The sequence below is a fragment of the Cervus elaphus genome, chromosome 27, assembly GCF_910594005.1.
Source record: "Cervus elaphus chromosome 27, mCerEla1.1, whole genome shotgun sequence".
Classification (NCBI taxonomy): Eukaryota; Metazoa; Chordata; class Mammalia; order Artiodactyla; family Cervidae; genus Cervus; species Cervus elaphus.
Genome location: NC_057841.1, coordinates 16,650,880 through 16,677,011, shown reverse-complemented (window position 1 = coordinate 16,677,011; position 26,132 = coordinate 16,650,880).

Sequence of the window (26,132 nt, the reverse complement as noted above, 5' to 3'; positions counted from 1 at the left end):
TGCTGAAGCTGAAACTCCAAAACTCTGACCACCTGATGCGGAGAAGTGACTCATTGGAAAAGACCCTGATGCTGGGAAAGATTGAGGGCAGGAGGAGAAGGGAATGATAGAGGATGAGATGGTTGGATGGCATCACCGACTCAATGGACATAAGTTTGAGCAGGCTCTGGGAGTTGGTGATGGACAGGGAGGCTTGGCATGGTGCAGTCCATGGAATCGCGAGAGTCGGACATGACTGAGCAACTGAACTGAACCAATACTTTCTCTACTTTCTTAAATTATTTGGAACATAATAATTAATATATACTTGAGAAGTCAGAATTGACATTTTGGATATCGATATTTTATTCCTTGTGTAATATGCTGATGGCTTCTCTTGACGGATGAAGGACCTGTTTCCTGTTCGCTAAATGGTCCCAGGCACCTATACTTTTAAAGTTTGTACTTCTATTACTGTCATGTTCAGATTTGATTCAGTATGTGTGTTTATGTAAGATTACATGTTCCTAGAGGCAAGGAGTGGATCTATAGTTTTCTTTACACAGCTCTGAGTACAGAGCTTGCCCAAATAAGTTGTAGATTTCTTTTGATGGTAAAATATTTTTAAAAAGTGATGTTGTCTGTTAATTCCATGTTTGAACAAAAGGGAATGCTGTTAAAGTTAATATAAGTTAATAATTTCATATTACTTTTTCCTTGTATGTAATTAAGCCTTCAGTGGCATGTTGTGTTTTTTTTTTTTAAACATTTTTGGCTGTACCTGAGGCATGTGAGATCTTAGTTCCCTGGCCAGAGGTTGAAACTGTGCCACCTATATTGGAAGTATAGGGTCCTAACCAACTACTCGACCACCAGCGAAGTCTTCTTCAGTGGCACATTTTAATCCACAGCATATTTGTATCAATGGAAAAAGAATCTAAAGGCATACATTTGCAAGTTTCAGGTAATCTGAAGAAACCTCTGCTACTGATGAGAAAGCTCATTTTATTGCCTCAAATGTATTTGGCTGCTGAATCTCCTCCCATCCTTTCACAAGCTGTCTGAAGTTATGGAGAAACACTGGGTGTGATATTGTCTTATGGAGAAATTGCTAGGTGTGGCAAGGTCCCATTCAAACAAGGTTGCCATGCATTTTGATCTAGGGGAAAATGGGGGATTTTGACTGGAAATAGGATGGGTGTCTGGGAATTACAGCCTTTTAGCCCATTATTTCCCTTGATTTCACAGAAGAAAAATCTGTCAGTGTCCACTTGGGATGGCTTGATGTCACCAGTTGGAATCTAAATTAACGTATCTTCCCTTCTGCCCCATCTGCTTGCTCATCTGGCTTCACAGGAATTAATATGGGGAGGGGGGGCCTCTGGGGATGGTCCTGTCTCAAGCTGAATGCGGGTCTGTTTCCTCAAGGAGGCCCTGACTCTAAACATGTCGAGCGGTGATGGTGCTTTAACACAGGACTATGTTTCTTGGGATGTGAAGAGCCCTATAACAGGGGAGCATGTTCTCTAAGAAGGTATTAGCTTGGGGATCAAATCTTGCTGATTACCCAGTGTTGGTCATCCAGATATCCAACCGGAGGGACTTGCGCATGCAGGACTGACGGAGCCACCCGCCGACACGCTGCAATTCCCACCAGCGGCAGGGCACGTTCCGGCGGACCGCAGGGGCCGCGGGGCTCACTGCCTCAAGTTCTGTTCACTCCAGCCGTCCTTCCCCTTCCTCCGCCAAATCCATCCCATCGCCTTTGTTTTCATTTTTAAAATACAGTTACGACGTAAGGGGTGTCAAGCAGAAATAACAGGGATTTGAACAAAGAAAACTGACAAAAGCTGCCCAGGGACAGGTTTGCCTGAAATATAAATCGTTTGGGGGGCCTCTATCAGCTTTCCTGCTGGTCTCAAGCTGTCACTTTGGGTAATTTTCACTCTAGTCAGAAGCAAGTTAGCTAAACAGCCAGCAACTAAGGAAGAACGAAGCAGAGAATGAGTGAGGCAGGTGAGGTCCCTGCGAGCTCCGAGCCCCCCACACACACCTGGACAGGGTTCTGCAGCTCCCCTATGCGCACACACATACACACACCCACACCACACACACGCACACACCGCACATTCCTCCTCACACCACAGACACACACAGACACACTTCACACACACACACACACACACCACACACCTCTACTCACACCTCAGATACACACACACAGTCATAAACCACAGACACATGAACACACACAGACACACTGCACACACACACACACGCCACACACTTCTCCTCACACCTCAGATACACACACAGTCATAGCCCCATAAACCACAGACACACTTCACACACATACACACACACCACACACTTCTCCTCACACCTCAGATACACACACACACACAGTCATAAACCACAGACACATGAACACACACAGACACACTTCACACACATACACACATGCTACACACTTCTCCTCACACCTCAGATACACACACACACACAGAGTCATAGCCCCATAGACCACAGACACACTTCACACACACAGACACACTTCACACACATACACACACACCACACAATTCTCCTCACACCACAGATACACACACATACAATCAGAGCCCGATATACCACAGACACACATACACACACAGACACATTTCACACATATACACACACACCACACACTCCTCACACCACACATCACACACACACACTACCACACCCCCATATATCCTATACTCCTGTCATACCGCAGATATACACACACACACACAACCACAGCCGCCCCCCACATATACACAAAGCATAGTTGCTCAGAATTCTTTTCTTTCCTTAAGTATACAAAGTGATGAGACCCTTTCCAAGAGTTCTCAGCTGTGAGCAAAGAGAGAAATCAAAATCCTTTTCTCCACAGTTTTAGAGCCTGAGTTAAAAGAGATGGATGGTTTTCAGCTCTTCACCTAAATATCACCAGCCCTCCCCTCCCCACCGTCTTTCTCCACCTATTGGTCATCATTAGCATGCGTTACCTTTGCCTGTGGGGCACAGCGGTGCCAAACTTCCTCCATTAATCAAGCAACAGATGGAGAATCAGGGTCCATGAGTTTGGAGAGCTGGAATCCTTTCTCTCTATCCCCTGAGATGTATATAAGTTACCCACAGGCGAGGCTTATTGAGAGATGATCTTGTACTAATAAGCTTTACAAATGGTGGCTCTTCTGGCATGCGTGTGTGTGTGTGCTGTGTGTGTGTGTATGTGTGTGTAGTAAGGTGTATTTAAACAGTTGAGCAGAATATTGACTTTGTACTTCCCAAAATGTGTCTTAAATATAAGCTTTGCTTTGCATACCGTGTATTCTAATACCAGGGCTTAGCTAGAGAACATTCTTCTTCCCCTCGTGTATCTTTGAGGCTGACTTGGAGGCTGAACTAGGAGTGCCATTTTAATCCTTATGGAGACTCATAATGCGATAAACACCAAATGGAGTTGTAGAAGTAAATGCTCAGGGATGGCTTCATTTGATTTAACTCCTGGGAAGCAGGGGTGGAACATGTGCTTCTCTGGGTAGGAACAGACCGCATGCAAATACTATTCAGTAAAGATAGCTGACTGAGTCTGAGTTCTCCAGAGAAACAGAGCCAATAAGATGTGTGTGTGTGTGTGTCTATATGTGTGTATGCTAAGTTGCTTCAGTTGTGTCCAACTCTTTCTGACCGAATGGACTGTAGCCCGCCAGACTCCTCATGTCCACGGGATTCTCCAGGCAAGAATATTGGAGTGGGTTGCCATGCCCTCCTCCATATACGTCTCTCTGTCTTGAGAGAGAGAGATTTATTTTAAGGAATTCTCTCACATGATCATAGGCTCTGTCAAGTCTGAAATCTATGGGGTGGCCCAATAGGCTGGAAACCCAGCAGAGAGCTGATTCTGTGGCTCAAGTCTGAAGGCCATCATGCTGTAGTCTCAGGAGAGAAGGTGTGTTACAGTTCCGGTTTGAAGTCTATCTCTGGCAGAATTCCCTTTTGCTCAGGGAAGTCAGGTTTTTGCTCTAGTTAGACCTTCAACTGATTGGGTGGTATCCACTCAGATTATGAAGGGCTTTGCTCAAAGTCCACTGATTTAAACACACATGCCATCCAAAAACAGCCTCACAGAAACATCTAGACTAAGTCCTACCACGATATGGGTGTTGGGGCAGAGACAAGTTGATGCCTAAAATCAACCATCACATGTACTCTGACCCAAGTGATGGTGGAATCCATCAAGGTCATATATCCTTCTTAAACGCACAGACTTTAAGTATACATCCACATGGGTTTTACATGCATATATACACCCGTGTGTAACCATATCCTCTCATAAAGTTCTCTTGTGACCCTTTCCAATTAATCTTTCCACTCCCAAGCCTAACCACTTTCTAACTTCATCCCTATGGATCAGTTTTGTTGATTCATGAACTTCATGGAAATAGGACTGTTTAGCATTTACTTATTTGTGTGTCCTTCCTTTCACTCAACATGTTTCTGGACTTAGCATGTTTCTGGACTTATCCAAAGGGCTCACATAACTTCAGTCTTTTAATAACAACAGTAATGAGAATACAGGGATGTCTTTGTCCTGGTTGCTATGAGTTTTGCTTTTGCTTCTTATTTTGTGTCTGCCTGTTCTACCAATTCTCTTCCCTGGCGATGCCGTTCTGTGCCTCCATACTCTATACCTTATTTCTTTATAGCTAACTGCAAAAAAAAAAAAAAAAATCCCCTCCCATTTTACAATCTTCAATCACTCCAAGTTCATGCGTTAAGTATGCATCTTGAGTTGTTGCATTTAGTTGAAATGTTGAGGTGCTTTCCACCATCTTTTAATTTACAGCTCTCAGTACCTAGGAATGTCCTCTTTTTTTTCAGAGCCCTCTTGGCTGGAGGTCTATCTGTTGTACAGAGCAAGAGTAGGTGGAATTATATAGGTCACCACTTTGTTTGCCTGGGGGAAATGACTTCCAGGTTGAGTACTTCCTAAAAAGCAACTCTAATCCGGTGGAGAAGTCATTTGTTTTCTAAAAAGTGCTATTCTCTCAGTGCACTAAAATCCAACATCTTTCTCGTTGGTTTTAACCTTTGACTGCTGTCAGGTCCATTCTGGGGGGTAATGCATGCTTGGATGACTTGTAATCTTTCAGAAAAGCTACAGTGGTGCTGGAGAAGGAGCTTGCAACCGGGTCTCTTCAGTCTGTGAGCTAACACTTCGCTGTTCATGTCAAGACTGATCAGATCTTGAGCTCACACCAGCATACACCAGTGCAGGATACAATCGTACCCTGACTCCGAAAGGTCACAGTGACTGATGCCTCCTGGGGAGCCTCCTGATTTGCTTTGTGAGGACAGGTGAGAAAACCTGCTCTCAGGCCTTTGGAATCATCTCTGATTCTAGAACCATGCTTGCAACCACTGCACTGGAGAAGGACACCCCAAGGCTCACGAACACGTATCTCACTGTGTATCGCTGCTTTGGTGGCCAGTCAAGCAGCAAAATGTAAAGTATTTCCCACGGAAGTCAGGATGATAGCCAAGGCTCATGTGTATTCAGATGCTCAGGGCCTTTGCTGGCAATTTTATGGGTATTTCCTCGACTTTCTCTGTATTTCCATATCCGCCTTTGTTTATGCTTTTGGAATTTACCCTGGCCTGAACTGTCCGAATCAATTCAGCAGAAAGACCAGCATTATATCTTTAACATCAAGAAAGAACAATTTTTTAAGCCTTAAAGATAAAGAATTATAATGTGCTAAGAGAAAGCAAAGGTGATGACGTTTGCAATATAAACTCAGTGTAAACACAGCTCCCCATTCCCACCTTTTGGAACAAAGTGGCATAGATGGCAGAAAAACTGACAACATGCTTGTAGTGTAAACATCATGACCTGTTCAAAAATCTTTCAAGAAATGTGGAGTGAGAACCCCACCTGCGGGGAAATTCTGTTCTCTAAACACAGTCTCTGATTCTTTTTTGTTCTTCCTTCCCTTCTCCTTAATCCCTTTCCCCTTTCATCCTCCCCTCCTCTTCCCTTATTTCTCACTTAACTTCTTTCAATAAATAGGTGGTTGTACCAAGCAGCCTTCCAGCAATAGCCAAGAATCACAGGAAATAAGACCAAGCCTTCATGGAACCTGCTTTTATCCGTTTTCTTTTTTCTCTTCTTTCTCTCCTCCCGATTGATATCTTGCCACACCATTGGACTAAGACTCGAGTAGCCTAGTAGTCATAAAGTGGTCCACTCAGTTTCCGCTGACAACCACAGGGAAACCTTGCAACAGAAGTCTGAGCCTGGGCTGGGATCACAGAACAAAAGGGACACGGAAGCCCCTTGCTTAGAACTACATCTTGTAGTGACAAGGAGTAAGGCAACTGGTTTTGCACCTCCACCAGGTCCCCATCTACCTTGATGGCCCTTGTTAGCTGGTGATTCCCCTTCCTGGATGTCAGTGATGATATTGCTAAAGCCCCAGCAATGCCAGCTCAGTGGTAGCAATCACTGTTTCTGAGCATCTCAGCTGAGAAGCGGAATCATGAAAAAGTTGTAATAAGACACCGAAGCTGCTTGGCTCACTCTCAGATACCTTTTATGGCTTTAATTATTTTATATATTTGCTTCCTAGATGTTTTGAAATCCTTAATCAGAACCTCAGATGCTTCTGCACCAGCCCTCACTGCACCCTGAAGACCAGGTTGAGATGAACTTTCATGTTGGTCCCCAGTGCAAGTGAATCCGGGAAACTCTAAATTGGTTGGAATATTGTGAACTCTCACTGCAAACATTTCAGTTTCTACATTGACGGAAAAAATGACTTGGACTTACATACACTGAATGTCATCTTCTCTTCTTGTCTTTCTAATACCTGGCCCAGGTGTACTTGAAGGTACTTCACTAATAAATGTGGACCTAAATAAAATTGGAATATTATCACATACTCCAAGTTTGATCTTTCTGTCTGTTCTTGCTTCATGTTCAACTTAACATGAAGAAATTCACAAATGCAGATAAATCTCTCTCTCCAAAAAATAAAAAAATTAAAAAAAAAAAACTGGTGAAGGCATCTAAAATTTTATTTTATAATGCTTTATAGGCTTGGTGCCCACACAAGTTTGGGATATACTGACACATGTCTCTTCTATAGTTTATAGCAGAGGCTATTGACATAGTTGGCAAGATCTCACTTCCTTAGCACTGTTAAGAATATTTAAAATGCATAACACTTTTATTACAGAGTTTTATTAATAAGCTTAAACAATTAAATATAATTATATTAGTGGTTAGTGTATGATGCGGATAATACTCCACACCTTTTCTCCTCTGCTTGATTCTGGGAGTGTCATTGATTGCTCTGTTCATGTTAGCTGAGGATGTGGTGAAATTTTCCATTTGGGAATCCTCCCTGGCACTATTATGGAGAAATACAACCGAGGCTTGATTTCCTCCCATTCCAAGACACAAACTCAGTACCTGCTGGTCATCTATAGGTTGCATCTGTGAACTATCTCAGAAAAATGGTACCAGACAGAGTTAAACAGACAAAGAGGACTTTATTCACAACTAGAGCAAGGGAGGAGAGCGTCTGAACTGGACTCCTTTGTCATCAAGGACAGATGAGAGGACTTTTAAGTGCTGGGGTGAGCTAGTGGTGAAATAATGGAGGATATTAGTAAGGAGATTGGTCAATGTGATTAGACTATCTATGTCTGTTAATTGGTACCCTGCAGACAGGGGTGGGGAGATAGGGGTTCTATCTTTCTTGATGATGCCATTTCAAAGGAATGGCTCCCAGGGCCCTTGAGAAAGACATCCGTGGGTTGCAGAGCTGGGAAGAGGCCTATAGAAGATCTGTCTGCATTTCAAAGGCATAGAGAAAAAATCTGTAATTACAGATTTTCTAAAGTAAATGTTCTAAGGATAGAGAGGTCAAGGTCCTAAAGTCAGGCAGAGACCAGTATAAAATTTTCTTAAGCTGAAGGAAGCAGGAAGCTGTCTTGGTAAAGCTCTTGGTAAAGAGCTGACTTTCATCTCTTGGTCTCCATTAAATACTTGTTGGTTTTGTGAGCAAGGAATATAACTCTAGCTTCTCCTTTCCCTTGCGGCAGTCACATTCTCCTCTCTGATCATCACTTTCTGCCCTTCTTGCCCAGCGCACCTTGAGTTTCCCTGGAAAATCTCTTCACATTCTGCCAGTGCCCTCTCTAATGGTGCATTTATTTATGAGACTATACCTCAGTCTCTTTCTAAAAGAGTGTGAAGAGGCTCAATCTCATTATCTCTTGCCTTTATGGTCTGAATTTAGCTTCTGGGTTCCTAGAGGACAAAGACCGTGTCATGATTGAGTTCCGATTTATACACATCAATGGGTCAGTAAGCACCGCTTTGCCCCCAGCAAAGAAGAGCTAGTTCAGTGACTCAGCGACCAGGCAGTTTGCATTAAAATGCAAAGAAAATGTGGATTTTTGTGCTGCTTTAAACTACAGACTGCAGAAGAGTCTGTTCCTTGGCATTTTCCTTAGTATGAATATTCACATGTTAAATGTCAAGTAGAATTCACTCAAAATTTCAGCTCCAAAGAAAGCAAGAAATCAAATATCATTATCTGCAGAAAACAATGAAGGGGAAAGCCTACAATAGTGAGGAAACACTGGATGATTTGAAGTCTGAGTGAAGCAAGTGTCAATTTGGAAGCAAAGAGAAAGCAAACTCAAATAGATTTAAGCTAATCTGAGAAGAACAAGTAAAGAACCATAGAGAAAAGGATCTTGAAATGGCTTAGGATGGAAGACTGTACGGATATAAAGCTGAGTCAACTTTCTGGAAACCAGAGTGTCCTGTGATTTTCGTCTCACAGGAAGCCAGAGGAAGCCAGAAATGTGCACTGCTTTGCAGTTGTAAAGAGCAGTCACTTGCCTAACTGGGGGTGAAAAGAAGGAAAAATAATGGACAGAAGCTTACAAAGAAAGTCTACTAATAAAATATTTAGGTGGTACGCAGGAGAGGAGAGCAGGAAAATATTGCTTGCAGCACTAAATTGTGCTGACCTTATTTTGCAGGAGTCCTGAGTTCCCAGGTAGGAGTTCAATGGCTGGGTTAATGGGAGGAAAAACATGTTGACTTACAGTGCAGGTGTTTTGCAAAAACAGAGAAAATAACTGTTGACTTCTGAGTTGTGGCTGTTTTAACAAAATACCATGGATTATGTGGCTTAAACAATAGAGATCTTTTTTTTTTTTTGTAATAATGTAATGTCCCATCACTTCATGGCAAATAGATGGGGAAACAGTAGAAACAATGGGAGACTTTTTTTTTTTTTGGCTCCAAAACCACTGCAGATGGTGACTGCAGCCATGAAATTAAGATGCTTGTTCCTTGGAAGAAAAGGTATGACCAACTTAGACAGCATATTAAAAAGCAGAGACATTACTTTGCCAACAAAGGTCTGTCTAATCAAGGCCATGGTTTTTCCAGTAGTCATGTATGGATGTGAGAGTTGGACTATAAAGAAAGCTGAGTGCTGAAGAATTAATGCTTTTGAACTGTGGTGTTGGAGAAGACTCTTGACAGTCCTTTGGACTGCAAAGAGATCCAACCAGTCAATCCTAAAGGAAATCAGTCCTGGATATTCATTGGAAGGACTGATGTTGAAGCTGAAACTCCAATACTTTGGCCACCTGATGTGAAGAACTGAGTCATTTGAAAATACCCTGATGCTGGGAAAGATTGAAGGTAGGAGGAGAAGGGGATGATAGAGGATGAAGTGGTTGGATGGCATCACCGACTCAATGGACATGAGTTTGAGTAAACTCTGGGAGTTGGTGATGGACAGGGAGGCCTGGCGTGCTGCAGTCCATGGGGTCACAAAGAGTCAGACATGACTGAGCGACTGAACTGAACTGAGCTGAATGTAATGTCCTGGAAGTTGGGAAATCTAAGATCAGGATACTGGCATGGTATCTGGGTTTCTTGGTGAGGGCCCTCTTTTTCATACGCAGATGGCTACCTCCTTACTGTGTATTTCTGTGGTGCAGAGAGACATTGCCTCCTCAGTGTGTCTCCTATAAAGGCACTAATCCCATTCAGAAGGCTCTGCCCTCACAACCTGCTCACCGCCTAGTGCATGTGCATGCTCAGTCACTTTAGTCATTCCAGCTCTTTGCAACCCCATGGACTGTAGCCCGATAGGATTTTCTGTCTATGGGAATCTCCAGACAAGAATACTGGAGTGGGTTGTCATGCCCTCCTCCAGGGAATCTTCCTGACCCAGGGATCGAACCCAGGTCTCATATGTCTCCTGCATTGGCAGGTAGGTTCTTTACCACTAGCGCCACTTGGGAAGCCCCTAATCTCCTCGTAGAGCTCCCACCTCCATATATAATCACACTGGGGATTAGGGCTCCCACACATGAATTCTGGGGAAGGGGAGCAAACATTCAGTCTCTAGTACCTTGTAAAACAAACACAATGGGCTAAACTATTGAATTAGGTATATTATCTGATGGTTGGGCCCAGAACAGATCTTATTTTACCAGTAGTAAGTAATAATACAAATGTACTATGTGCTCAGTCGTTAAGCCATGTCTGACTCTTTTGCGACCCCATGGAGTGTAGCCCGTCAGGCTCCTCTGTCCATGGGATTCTCCAGGCAAGAATACTGGAGTGGGTTGCCATTTCCTTCTCCAGGGGATTTTCCTGACCTAGGAATTGAACTCATGTCTCCTGCTTGGCAGGCAGATTCTTCAATGTAGTTACTTTTTAATGGATGTTTTCTTTTTTTCCATCATTGATGGGAAAGGAGTCAGAGTGCTCAGTTTAGGTCATCCCATCTGTCCAGTCATGAGTAACCATGGAAATAGAAGGCCCAAACCTTCAGGGCAGCACATAATCAGATATCCACTGTTTTCATTTTATCAGTGATGCAGAAGGAACCAGGAAATGTTAAAAGAATATCCTAAATTCAATTAGTACGTGACAGGTCTAGATTAGATCCCAGAACTTTTGATGAAGATTCCCAATCCAGTGGATTTGTTTGCTTTGCTTTTGTTTATTCCACAGTGCAGTTTGGGTTCTGTCACCTGTCTGCGTTTCCCTCTAGCAAATTTATTTGGAATATTCAAAGAATTAGTAAATTTCTCATGTTACTCTGATATTCTGTTTAGAGGGAATGCTTTAATTTTTTTCTAAATATGGGTTCCATTGTGCTGAAAACCCCTTCTACCTTTAGATGTGCGCTTCTCAGATATTCCTGCCAGTTTCATGTCTTTTCAGCCACTTGCAGTTATAAAAGGAGTCTCTCTTGGCTATGAACATTTCAACATTTCCAGCTTAAAGCTTTCATCCTTTTCTGCAGAGGCCGGGCTTGCAGATCCACCTACAAGCTGTCTGGAGGTGGTGATGCGAGTTTTCTGGTTTCTCCTGGTCCTCTGGTTGGCATGAGGGGGAGAGCAAGAAAGAAGGACTATGCTTATGGCTACACAGGGTGAGTCATCTGTTCTCTCCTGGGTGAGCTGCCAGAGCTCTACATTTATCTGACCAGCCCACTTCTTGGTTGATGAGACTGGCGTCCTCTTCCTCCTGCTTTTCTCATGCCGAGAGGCCATCCCATAGCTTCTTGATCCTGGGGTCTCCTTAGGCCCTTCTACTCTCTTGGGAGCTATATAAGGCTTTGAAACCTTGCCTCCTGCCTTAGGTTTCCTTAGCCTAAGCTGAAAGTTTCCTTTGTACTTGTTCTTTCAGTCCTCTGAACTGTAAAAATTCCTTCCTGACTCACTGAACTTCCAGATGGGGGCATATACTCTTTTAGTTGTAGAGTTTCTGATTTTTAGGCAAGAGAAAGTTCATTTGTTGCTAACCCAGTGGAACTGTTTGGGCATCTTCTCACCTTACACAACAGGGAGGAACATCTCTAGAGGGTGCTCTACAAACTTACATTCACTCGCCCAAAAAACCCTCTTCTCAGTAGCCTACGATGCTTTTACACCTATGTTCCATCGGCCAGAGCCGGCAGTCCAGGAGGACGGAGCAGCAGACTGCAATGCCCACTTTGCTAAAAAGCGCATCTTTCAGAATCTGCTGTAATGAAATTGGAATATGGAGTATTTAGCAACCACACCTGTAATCTCAACTGCTGTGTCAGTCAGTCAGTGTTAGTTGCACTTTTGTGTCTGTTTCTTTGCAACCCCAAGGACTGTAGCCCGCCAGGCTCCTCTGTCCATGAGATTCTCCAGGCAAGAATACTGGAGTGGGGAGCCATTTCCTTCTCCAGGGGATCTTCCCAATCCAGTGGTTGAACCTGGGTCTCCCACACTGCAGGTAGATTCTTTACTCTCTGAACCACCAGGAAAGCCTCAACTGTTGTGTGGTTTACAATTATCAGAAATGTATTTTCTGTATATAGCCCCTGCCTATATTAATTTGCCCTATTGAGGAAGTTTAGTTTTTGTTTTTGTTTTTTTTTTTACCTACTCTGATGACAATCTGTTTCCATGACCATTCTGTGTAAGGGCTAGAGTGTAACAGATTTTATATTGATGGATGCATCATTGCTATGAAAACAAAACTTGCTTTCTATTTTGCTAGTTTAGAGCATCAGTACCTGCATACTCCAAGATGTATTTCTGACAACCTGGACGAATTTCATAGTGAACTTTGAGGACTATAGATATGAACATTTCATGTTTTTCTGCAAGAGATTGATTGACTGCTCCTAAAAATAGAACACTGGGGAGAGAAAATGTCAGAAGTCATCTAGAGTAGTCTCTTGCTTCCAAGTACTTAAATTTAGACCAATTGCAGTTTAAACTTGTTGTTCATCTTCTTTTTTTTTTTTTTTTTGTAATCCTATATAATGGAGACCCCACAATCATCTGTGTGTTGGTTCATTCAAACATTTCTTCTAATATCTAATGTAAAGCTTCCCTTCTGTGAGGTAAGCTCATTTTTTTTGAGCTTTATCTTAGTTTGTGTTGTTGCTGTTCTTTGACATTTCTCCTAAACTTGATTTCAGTGGTGGATAAAAGTAATCATCTAAACTCCCCTTGGACCTAATATCATGCACACAGGCCTGAGGCAAAATGGATCTTTTCCAGACAGCTTCTAAGCCCTATGGAAACTCAGAGAGAGTGACAGAGGGCAGATAGAGTGCTGGCTGTCTGATGCCCCATACTCCCCGACAGACCCATAGAAGGAAAAGTGAAAGCCTCTTTAAGAGAAAAACCAACACTGTAAATTAATGCATGCATGTGGAATCTAGGAAAACAGTACAGATGAACCTACTTGCAGGGCAGGAATAGAGATGCAGAGTAGAGAAGGGATGTGTGGACACAGGGTGGGGAAGGGGAGAGGGTGGCGTGGATTGGGAGATGAGGTTTGGCATAAATACACTGCCATATGTAAAGCTGCTAGCTAGTGGGAACCTGCTGGAAAGCACAAGAAGCTCATCTTGGTGCTCTCTGAGGATCTAGAGGGGTGGGATGCAGGGGGTGATGGGAGGGAGGTGCAAGAGGGAGGGGCCAAGTGTGCACATATACCTGACTCACTTCTTTGTACAGCAGAAACTAACACGCCACAGTAAAGCAATTATACTCCAATTAATAAAAAAAACAAAGAGGGAAAGGCGAGGGACCCAAAAGGCAGAAAGGGCAAACAAGAAGGAGACCAAACTGAAGATATCAAGTATCTGCAAGACTGGCCTCCCACAGTGACAGCAGCATTTTTCCCCACCACCTGCAGAAAGTGGTGTTGGGGCAGAACCTACTGGAACTTCACTAGCACCTCACTGCTCAGCCCCCATCGTACCCTGTTGAGTGATGTTTCCTGAGTATCCTTTTCCAGAGGTGAGAAGAAGAAGAGATACCCAGGCATAGGCAGCCAATCCATTGGCATTTTTCACTGTTAATATATCACTATGGATGATGACTGCCGCCATGAAATTAAAGGATGCTTGCTCCTTGGAAGAAAAGCTATGACAAACTTAGACAATGTATTAAAAAGTAGAGATGTTACTTTGCTAACAAAGGTGTACAAAGTCAAAGCTATGGTTTTTCCAGTAGTCATGTATGGATGTGAGAGTTGGACCATAAAGAAGGCTGAGCACTGAAGAATTGATGCTTTTGAATTATGGTGCTGAAGAAGACTCTTGAGAGTCCCTTGGACTGTAGGGAGATCAAACCTAACCCTAAAGGAAATCAGCCTTGAATATTCAAGGACTGATGCTGAAGCTCCAAAACTTTGGTCACCTGATGTAAAGAGCCGACTCATTGGAAAAGACCCTGATGCTGGAAAAGATGGTAGGCAGGAGGAGAAGGGGATGACAGAGAATGAGATGGTTGGATGGCATCACCGAATCAATGGGCATGAGTTTGAGCAAACTTTGGGAGATAGTAAAGGACAGAAAAGCCTGGCATGCTGTGGTTCATGGGTTGCAGAGTCAGCTAGTATTTAGCAATTGAGCAAGTGTGGGCAATGAATAAATCACATCTGATTGAAGGAGGATAAAAGTAAAAGGCTGCAAAGAGGGAGATAAGAGGGTGATCAGTTGAATCTTGTCATAGAGAAGCAAGCTGAGCATATGTAGAGAAATGTATGAATAGAATTTTAAAAGCAAAGGTGCAAAGGGAATGCTTTTGATATGGAGTTATGAATGAGGTGAATTTACAAACTTACAGAACTAATTATTTTTGGTAGCCTTACCTAGTTTTGATAATTTTTAGAAGGGTCATTGATACCCTTATATTAAATTAATAGAAACTTTTAATGTATTTTTGATATCTTAATATAATGACCTAATTTCTCTTTGGCAAGCCAAAAAACATTTATGTTAGTCCAACATGGAAGTATGATTATATTTTCTTTTTTAATATTCATGTGTTCTTTTCTCTTTTTTCTTTCTTCTCTTGTTTTTTGTTCATGTGTGGCTTTCATTCTGCCAACATTATTGCCTTGTGAGAAAGAAAGCTGGATATTAAGAATGAATGGCCATTCTTTAGTATTTAATAGTTTAGAATCACGTACACCTAATGAAAGAGCTAATACAGTTTACTTGCCCCAAAGTTGTAATTTTATATCCCAAGAAGTTCCTTTTTTTGGGTAATAAAGGCATAAGAGGCTGTAGTAAGGAACCCCTAGTGTGTTAAATTTTTATTATTTCTCGACAAGGCAAAATTACAACTCCTGTTTCTATGGCACCAGAGAGAATTTAGGACCTCTATACCTACATTTTTAAAAGGTTAGGAAGAACTGTACACAGTTGACATTTCAGGGTATGATCAAAGTGTGGCTCAATCTTTAACATGTACTTTAAATGTGTCAGATACACCATCCCCAGCTCACTGTAGCATATAAACCTCCCTACAAACTACCTGACATTATCTGACCAAGTGATTTCACTGATCAGTGTGTCCTACTTTCTGCTTGTCAAGCCATTCTATTTAGCATTATGTCTGCTAAGGAGGACCTATTTCACACTGGTAACAGATTCTGTCTACACTCATCTTTCAAATGCCCCTATCATTTTTTAGATATGTTAAGTGATTGCCATCACCCTTTCTTTGGTGGCCAGAAAGGAAGGCAACAACAGAACATGTAACATTTTGTGTCCCGTTGTGTGTGTTCCGACTCTGTATTTGAAAATTCTGAGAATTCACTGTGAAGTTCAAATTACTAACATTGTGTTTTCATTCCAAAATCAAGTTGTCAGAATGAAGAAGGCGTTTTGGAAAGATAGGAATGAATGCTATTAGGAAAAAAGATCACAAGTTCATGTGTGTTTTAAAAAAACCGACCTAGCCCTGCCCACTCTGGATAAAATGCACTAAGATCACTGTGTGAATTTAAGATATCAAGACGGCACAATGGACTGAGACTGCTCGGGATTTAGACTGTTAGCCAGACAACAGCAAATCCTGAGAATTTTTTATATACAGATTTCTGTCCTTTGGTGAAATGATGTTTCTTCAAAGGGGGAAAAAAAAGTTTGTTGTGAGAACATTGAGGCTCAAATGTCTTGGGTATTGCTTCTTTTTCAGGGTGGGGTTATTTTGCTTAAATTGCACGGGGATTGTTGAACACCATTTCTGTGGTTTGTATTCTGTTTTATTGTAAGCCAAATGATACCTTTCTTTGCAGGTGACAGACAGGCAGCACAATTGAGGATGCACCATTAAGGAAGGTGCTGTTTGCTGGAAAGAATCACTGAGGGACGGAGTGGAAAACCCAGAGCCTAGGGAAGCCTGTAAAAGTAATGAGGCGTCATGGGTGACGTGGGGGCCCTCCTCAGCTTCCTTCACTCTCATGTAGGAACCTGATGTTCAACTGCAAAGCTTGTTCAGTGTATGAAAAAGAAAATTCAACTCAACATATGTTTACTGAGAGGCTGCCCTGGAAATGCACAGTCATAATCATTATGAGGCTTCCCAGGTGGCTCAGTGGTAAAGAACCTGCCTGCTAATGCAGGAGACGTGAGTTTGATCCCTGGGTCAGGAAGATAGATCCCTTGGAGGAGGAAATGTCATCCCACCCCAATATTCTTGCCTGGAAAATCCCATGGACAGGGGAGCCTGGTGGGCTACAGTCTATGGGGTCACAAAGAGTTGGGCACGACTGAACAAGTATCGCCATCATTATGAGCCAAAAAGAAAGTTTACTAAGCTGTAGACATTATCCATAGAGCTTAAAATCTAGCATATTTAGTATATTTTCCATGTGCATGTGCCACCATATGCCCATGAGAGATACACAAACACACAAATATACTAAACATCTGTCTTAGCATGGCTTAAGGATACTATAGGGTAGGTGGCTTATAAGCAACAGAAATTTATTTCTCATGGTTCTCTAGGCTGAGAATTTGAGATCAGGGTGCCACATAGCTCAGTTTGGGGGAAGTCCTTTCTCGGGTGGTAGATGGTCATTTTCTCACTGTATCTTCCAGTGACGCAGAGGACATGAGAGACAAGGTCTCCTGCATCTGGGCACTAACCCCATGGGTAAAGAGTCTACCTTCATGACATAATAGCCTCCCAAAGGCTCCATCTCCAGATATTATCGTTCCTTTGAGGATTAAGATTTCAACACATCGATTTGGGAAAACACAAACCTTCATTTGGGCACAACACTGAGTGAGGTTTAAAATGAAGAAGGCACATTTCATTTTACCTTAGGAAGTGATCCAAGCTTATCTTACTTCTTGCTCCTTGTTTCTAGCAGAGGCTTATGGAATGAGAAGATGGGCTTCTACCTGTGAGTACAGAAAGCTCAAACTTCCCCAACTGGGCCAGTAAGAATGATCATGAGAAAGCCTAATTCTTCTCATTTTTTGTTCTTTGTATTCTGGCTTTTGAGGGATACAAAGTCAGTATAATAACCTATGGTTCAATGTATCCTGCATCTTGAAAGGTAGGGAACAAACATTTAAACTCATCCGCCCCTGAGTGAGCCCTGGGAAGCAGTTCCATTGTTGTATAGACCAGTGTTTTCTCTGTGATGCAATGTACGGGAAAACCAAGGGTCGTATGCCCACGTGTCCATTGTCACTTCTTCGGCACAAGATCGGTCTGTTGGCCCCATAATATATTATGCAGGAGCTGATAGCAATAAACTGTGTAGTTTGTGAGCCCTTACGGAGGCACTGCAGACAGGGACAAGAAACCCTAGCTAAAATCTGCATCAATCCGAGTAAGAATACATCAGCATTGCTTCCAGAGTGAGAGAGCCTGTTGCAATTAATTTGCTACCAAGCAGCCGACTGAGAGCCTCAAGGGGGTGATACTGTGTTGAGGACTCAAGAATTGATAGCTGCTGGCAGGTCGAATACTCTTCAATGGCAGAAGCTTTGGAGAGCGATCAAGGTCATCTTGACAGAACTCTGTATATCCTCCATGTCGTCCCCCATGACTGCTCCATCTCTGGGCCCTGGCGCAGGCCCTGGAGTGGGGAATATGGAGTTGACTGATGTTACAGATGGGCACTTTTGTGTATCTGCTGTTCAGTGTTCATCTATGGCATGTACTCTCTGAGGGACACTGATGTGAGACACGAAGATCCACACACTTTGTGCCCAGTCCCACCGGTCCATCCAAAGAAATCTTGCTCAGATGTCCTTGTCTTTGCTCTTATTCATGCCTGCTTAGTTGTTCAGTCATGTCTGACTCTTTGTGACCCTGAGGGAGCCTGCCAGGCTCCTCTGTCCATGGAATTTTTTCAGGCAAGAATACTGGAGTGGGTTGCCATTTCCTCTTCCAGGAAATCTTCCCGACCCAGTGTTTGAACCCACATCTTGTGTCTCCTGCATTGCAGGTGGATTCATCGGGGAATACTGCTCTTACTACAATATTACAACATTGTTATCCAGAGCATTCTAGAAAACTCAGCCCACAGGGCCAGTTTCTCTTCCCCAGAGTTTGTCAGGGTCACCCCCCTCCCCATGACCCAGGGGACTGGTAGTTTCACAACTGTCTGTTTTCAGTCTGAGCCAGTGTTCCAAGCTGGTCCATCCATGAGTAAGGCTCGTATTTATTTTTCCACCTCAGGTTATAGAGAACACTCACGCTTCTTCCCATTTCCCACACTAGCCATGCAGAGAAGCCAGGAAAAAGTGTCAATTCAAAAGAAGCAGGTGACACAGGGTCTGGGACACTGGTTTGTTTATTTTTGTGTGTTCTGTCAAACCGGCTTGATTTGAATCCAGACTTTTCTATGGTTTATGACATATGGTGCATCTCTCCCACCTTGTGACGTTTCCACCTCCTGACGGCCAGCTCTACTTGATGTCCCATTCCTGTCTCACCGTGTTAAAGCCTAGTGACAGGCCGAGGAGCAGTCTGGGAATGGTGAAGAGTTCTCTGTGCAGAAGACAAGAACTCGCTCTGACTCTTGGTTTGACAGAAAGCCACCTAGTGCTGTATCTGCTACAGATTCCTGGTGAACCACAGAATCTCCCGACATGGAACCCAAGCTTCAGGACAGCGTGTGCCACAGCCTGAAGCCACTGCAGAGACCTTTCTTGTTCCAAGTCCTGCTCAAATTTTGCAGCCTTCTAATTCCTCCAACAAATGAGTCAGGGCTCTGTCTCTAAATGTGGCATATCTGGTCTTCACAATCCAAAGTTGTTTACCAAGCATGGTTCTTCTTTCTTAGTGGTAGCAAGTATAAGGCTTATAAATGTCTCTGACCCTAGAGGGGGTGTCTGGCTACGTCCCCAGTCACGGGACCCCTCTAATCCTCAGTGATGGGGCAGACTCAGGAATCTTTAAGGGTTCTCTGATGCACCTTCTAGCAAACACGGGCACCCAGAGTGGTTGTTCTACATCCTATTCACATGATATAAAAAATGCAGTGGATCAGTGAGGTGCTCTGAAGCACATGGGGCACTCAAGTTCCCTTTGGACTATGTTTTGATGGAGACCAAGACCCGCAACAATTATTTTAACTTAAAGAGTTTAACATAGGAATTGACTGATTAAATATCAAAAAATTGCAAAAGCAAAATGAGAATGTTTAATTAATATTGAGTAACTTCACCATGGACTCTGTCCTCTCAGGTGGGGAAAATAATAGAAGTTCCGGTATTAAAACTTAGAAGATTGAACTTCCCTGGTGGTCCAGTGGTTAAGGTTCCAAGCTTTCAATGAAAGGGGCATGGGTTTGATCTCTGATCTGGGAACTAAGATCCCACATGCTGCACAGGGAGGCCAAAAAATTAAAATAAATAAATAAATAAATCTAAAAAGATACCTAAACAACTTAGAAGGTGAAGGTGGAACCACGATATAGGATGCTTGTGAGATGGTGCTGGTGTCTCAGATCTGCTACAGATTCCTGGTGAGCCACAGAATCTCCCTGACATGGAACCCAAGCTTCAGGACAGAGTGTGCCACAGCTGGGGCTCAGATCTCTAAGAAAGATGCTACTGGGCCAGTGATGATATCTTTGAAGCTGGTTCTAAGGAGGAAAGAAATCTAGAAATGAGCCCCATGTTTTTCAAGGACAAAGGACCATTGCTAGAGTGGTGCTGGCAGAACAGGGAAAAATCCAGAAGAAGTATGTTCTTTTATCCTTGCCCAGCCCTCCAAATAAATCCAAGTCTGCTCAGTTCTCATAAATCCAGATGTAAACTCCCTGGCTGCTTTATAAACTAGATTTATACAAGTGCTCTACTGGCCCTGGAACAGGTGAGTGCCCTGTTCATTCACTTTTTCATTAGTTCCTTCTTTCTTTCTGAAAGTTACAGTGCAGTTACTGCATGCTTCAAAAGCTAGTTGCTTTGTGCTGAAGACTCTTCAATACACATATTCCCTTCAGTGAAACCAGAGCAGCCAGAGTTAGATGGATAACAGGGCGGAGAAAGTTATAATACAGGCCAAAAAGGAGGGTTTCAGTGAGAAGAGTGTTCAACAGTTTCAAATACTAAAAAGAATGATAAATCAGTGAGTTAAAAGAGTAAAATCAAAATCTCTAAAATTATATATTTGGTTCCGCTTGGAGAGACAGTCTTACTATTCCCAAGGATATCATACAGTTGTTCAGTCGCTAACTTGTGTCTGACTCTTTGCATCCCCATGGACTGCAGCATGTCAGGCTTCCCTGTTACCCTGAGTTTGCTCAAACTCATGTCTGTTGAGTCTGTGATGCCATCAATTATTGTAGATGCACTATTAGTTGATAGTTTCTCATGGAAGAAGGAAAATAACTTTTTAAAGAGATACGATCAGCCTAAGAAATAAGAATGCAACTTGGAGAAGAATTCAGAGAAATTCTAATGGAGAGTCCACACAAAACACACAGTTTTCACTGGTTATCTATTTTAAACATAGGATCACACAGGGAACTCTACTGAATGCACTGTGGTGACCAGGATGGAGAAGAAGTCCAAAAAGAAGGGGATAAATGTACAAAAAGGCTGATTCACTTTGCTGTAGACTAGTACTGTAAAGCAACTATATTCCAATAAAAATTAACTAAAAAAACACATGCACAGTTTATCAGTGAAGAAAAATGCAAAATAGCATGTGAATACAGTTGAAAAATGAGTGCCTCTAGTCTGCATTTAATTTAGTCATTCTGGGACTCCTAAGAGATAGTACTTTGCTTACATAGTGTTTTGTTTCTTGTGCTTTGTTTGACCTGTTGTTAATTTTTGATTTATTTTTACAATTATCTTAATTAAAACTTCTTTTACTCACCCCCCAGGATCAGGCAGAGTATAATTTGTAATAACAAATAGGTAAGCATGTGTCCCATTGTGGAGATGGGGCTCCTGGTGAGACGCAGAACAGAGCCCACTGATACAGAAAGAACGGCATGGAAGAGCCTGGAAGGGGTGGTTCAGAGTGAGAGGAGAGCCCCCAGGCCAGCCTCTCCCTGGAGAAGGCTTTGGAGAATGCCATTTATCTTGGACAAAACAGACTGTCTGTGGTTTTCCCTCAGTTGATTGGGAAACCTCTGCTTCTGGGGGACTCTATCCAGTGATCCCTTTGTTAGCTATTCTTGCTGCAGTTTGTCTTCCAGGACACATGAGGCACTCTCCCAAAGAACGTGGTCTTCACTTTGCAGAAGCAAAAGAGGCATCAAAATAAATATTCTCAAGGACTTCCCTGGTGGTCCAGTGGCTAAGACTCTCCGCTCCCAATGCAGGGGGACTGGGTTCCAGCCCTGGTCAGGGAAATAGATCCCACATGCTGCAACTAAAGATTCAGCAGGTTGCAACTAAAATTTTCAACCAAAAGATCTTACATGCTGCAAGGAAGAGCCCACGTGCTGAAACTAAGACCCAGTGCAGCCAAATAAATAAATGTTAAAGATAAATAGAGGTCTTCCCCACTGGCTCAGAGGTAAAGAATCTGCCTGCCAATGCAGGAGATTCAAGAGATGTGGGGTTGGTCCCTGAGTCAGGAAGAGCTCCTGCAGTAGGAAATGGTAACCTATTCCACTAGTCTTGCCTGGAAAATTCCGTTGACAGAAGAGCCTGGCAGGCTACAGATCATGGGGTCGCAAAGAAATAGTTGGACATGACTGAGAGACGGAGCACACATGCACACAAATAAATAAATAAGCAAACAAACAAATATTCTCACACTGACTCTTCATCACTGGGTTATTGGAGCCTTTTCACTTCTTATTTTGATGTAATTGATAGCCTCTATAGTAAACTTGGGACTACTCATGTCCTGAAATATTATAGACCATTTGTATCTGATTTGCAACATACAGTAAGCAGAATAAGGTAATGAGAGTTTTGATTCTTTATCTTAAGGAGGAGTTGAATGTAAAGCTTTTTGACTTCCTTACATTGGTCTGAAAATTAGACATTTTCTTCAATGAATTGCATTATTTTTTTAAATGTTGCTAAAAAAAAAAAGTCAAGTTCAACATCACACAGGAATGAATTCTTTGCTTTTAATAGGAATCATGTACCAAAGTATAAAATCTTTGATGTTGACATGTATTTTAATAGCAGTAGATAATTGCTTTAAGACCATTAAAGAAGGAATATAGGGGAAAGCCAATTTTCTTTGTAGTAGTTTTAGAGAAGAGGCAGTTATAAAAGTAGATTTCATGAAAAAGGATGTTTGTGCCACTTGTTTCAATTATAACATGTAAGTGTAGAAAAATCTGGAGGACAAAAACACGAACAAGCCCAAACCTTTCTGCAATCACTTGCTCTGATGTTCAATGAATACAACCATTGTACAACTTTAAGACCAGAATTTTAGACATTTTAAGGAGTGTTAAGCATACTCCTATTAGAAGTGCTTTTTTGAGAAAGCATCATCAATTGAAACCCAGATCCAGCCTCTCGTTCAATGGCACTCAGTGACTTTGAGGCTGGGTGGGTCTTCCCTGGTTTCAGAGATCTAAATAAAGCAGGCTGATTTCAGGTCCATGTCTGGGACAGTCCATGGTCACCTCCAAAATTTCTTCAAATTCTCAAGGAGCTTTCTTAGGATCATCTCATGCTGAGCCTGCATACACTGTCTATGTTTTTTTACTAACATTCCCAAGAGGTGATTCTTAGCCTCAACCCTGGTTTCCACGTGTGTGTGCATGCTCAGTCACTAAGTCTTTGCGATCCCATGGACGGCAGCCCACCAGGCTTCTCTGTCCATGGGATTTCCCAGGCAAGAATGCTGGAGTGGGTTGCCATTTCCTCCCCCAGGAGATCTTCCCTACTCAGGGATCGAACCTGCATCTCCTGTGTCTCCTGCATTGGCAGGCGGATTCTTTATTACTGAGCCACCTGAGGAGCCTGGTCTCCACACACACACACACACACACACTTAAAGCCTCTGGCAACAAGTGTTGATTAGATTTCACTTTTTTCAGGATTAGTGGAGTCACAGGGGGTTCATGCCACCTGCTTTTTCCTCTATTCCTCTCCCGTCTTTACTGCCCCTTCTCTATCTCCTTATGGCTGTTTCCAAAGGATGGGGGGAAAAGAGAGAGAAAAGAAATCTCCATTTTAAACCACATCAGCTGAGTTCTTTGCCCAAGACCTGGGATCCAGGGAACATCTATCTCTGCACTTTTACTAAACCCTTCCCACCAACTAAGGAGTGCTTCTCACTATAAGAAGTCTTTTACTTGCTATGAGAGTATATGGATTTAAAATATAGAGAATATGGATTTGCATCTCAAAACTTTCTACAACTCTGATTTCTTTAGTCCTCAAAATACCAGCTTCGATGGTGGGAAGCAGTGGGAGTTTCATATTTGAGATGAGGAAAACCAGTTCAGAGAGTTAAGACTGGAGATGAGGAAAACCAAGGAGAATGAATTACTCTTGATTCTTTTCAGTTACATCTGGGAATGGTTACAAGTATGTTTAGCATTTTGACAATGAACAGTTTTGTACCTTTGGAGAAGGAAATGGCAACCCACTCCAGTATTCTTGCCTGGAGAATCCCAGGGATGGGGGAGCCTGGTGGGCTGCCGACTCTGGGGTTGCATAGAGTTGGACCCGACTGAAGCGACTTAGCAGCAGCAGCTTAGCAGCAGTTTTGTACCATCATATTTATAAATATATAATAATTCCTGAGGATAAATTTTAAGAAGAGGAATTGCTAGGCCAAAAGTACAATTTTTTTTTTCTTAAAGCTTTGGCATATTTTGCCAAATTGCCCTCAGAAAACTTATACCAAGTTTTACTTTTTGTTGCACCTTCCCTAACAAGTACTAGGTAATATACTTCATTTTTCATGTTTGGCAACTAATGGGAAAAAAAAACAAATGACATTTTATTTTTATGTTTTTAGTTATTTTTAATTGCTGTGAGGTTGAATACCTTTTTATGTGGTTATGAGCTGATTTCATTTTTCTACTAGATTGATCATCTTATTGATTTTTTTCAGAATATTATCTTTGTTTAGGGGACTGGCAGTCTAAATTTTGAATCCAGTAAGTAAAATATTCTTTCAATAAAATAGTGTATTCCTTGACAAGTAAGAGGTACTCACGAAAATATTTGCCTGAAAGATTCCAGCAAGAAATCTTTGAATTCCCTGCTCCCCTCATGCCGCTTTTCTCTTGTATTCCTAAAGGCGTGTAATGAGAACCATGTACCTTGTATTATTTTCAGGATTAATAGACTCAGGGCACAAGAGATGCAGCATTTGGAGCATGAAAAATTACTAACGAGCAACATCGTTTTGAGGAATGTTCTCGCATTCCCAAAGATTCATAGCTTCATTGAAGAGTGAGCACAGAAACTCAGTGGGAGGCAGATGTTGCGCTCACACATATTACAAATGCAAACAGTTATCACCACAGTGAACAGAGAGGAATGAAACACACACGCACACACACGCAAAGGAAAATACGCAAACTTGCTTCGTGGAAAGAAAGATTGCATGGAATTTGAAGAATGGTCTCTCTTTAGAAAGGGTTCTCTCCAGCTAGAGCCATGAGTGTTGAGTCACTCGGCCATATCCAGTTCCATTCCGACAAGAATACTGGAGCAGGTGACCATTTCTCCCTCCAGGAAGGAGGGCTTCCTGACCTAAGGATCCTTCCTGACCCAAAGATCAAACACAGGTCTCTAGCAGTTTCTGAATTGCAGGCAGATTCTTTACTACTGAGCCACCTTGGAAGCCCCCATCTAGGGCCAGTAAACATAAGTACACTGGATGATGACATGAGAACTTAAAAAAGCAAAATAGTCCTGTCCACTTCTGATGGTAGTCAGTGCTAGAGCCTGCAGGGATAATTCAACATGCAAAATGTTATCCTGAAGTAAATGTTAAGTCTAATTTAAAGAAAAACTATAATAAATATGTAATATATATTATAAATTTTGGTACAAATGAAGATTTGTGCATTTTTCTGGAGAGAGGTTTCTGTATTTTATTATAACAGATTCTCAAAAGGGACATGCATGCTGTTCCCTGTCCTCACCTTAATATTTCAACATTCTCCACTTTCTCTTTGGAGTGACCTTTCTTTCTCTTCTCTGTTCTTCTGATGTCAAAATAACATTCTTTCCAAAACCCTATATTAAAGATTACCTTGTTAATGAAACTATTTTTAACTCATCCATCATAGTACTTGCTCTTCTGGATATAAGCAGAACTGTTTCTGCTTCTATTAACAACAGCAATGAAGTCACATTTCCTTAATCATTTTGCACGATGGTCAAAGTGAGGCAATATTTTATTCCATCTCTCCAGCACCTTCCTAACCTTGCTTTGGATCCTCTGCATCCAAAGTTTTAGATGAAGTGAAGTGAAAGTCTCTCAGTCATGTCCAACTCTTTGCAACCCCGTGGACTGTACAGTCCATGGAATTCTTCAGGCCAGAATACTGGAGTGAGTAGCCTTTAACTTCTCCAGGGAATCTTCCTGACCCAGAGATTGAACCCAAGTCTCCCACATTGCAGGTGGATTCTTTACCAGCTGAGCCACAAGGGAAGCCCAAGAATACTGGAGTGGGTAGCCTATCCCTTCTCCAGCAGATCTTCCTGGCCCAGGAATTGAACCAGGGTCTCCTGCATTGCAGGGAGATTCTTCACCAACTGAGCTATCAGGGAAACCCTGATAAAAAATGTTTAGGTGCTGACAGCAATTCGTCTCTATGTATGAATGACTGAAAAATCTAGCAGATGGGTGATTCTTGTCTTGTGACTGATGCT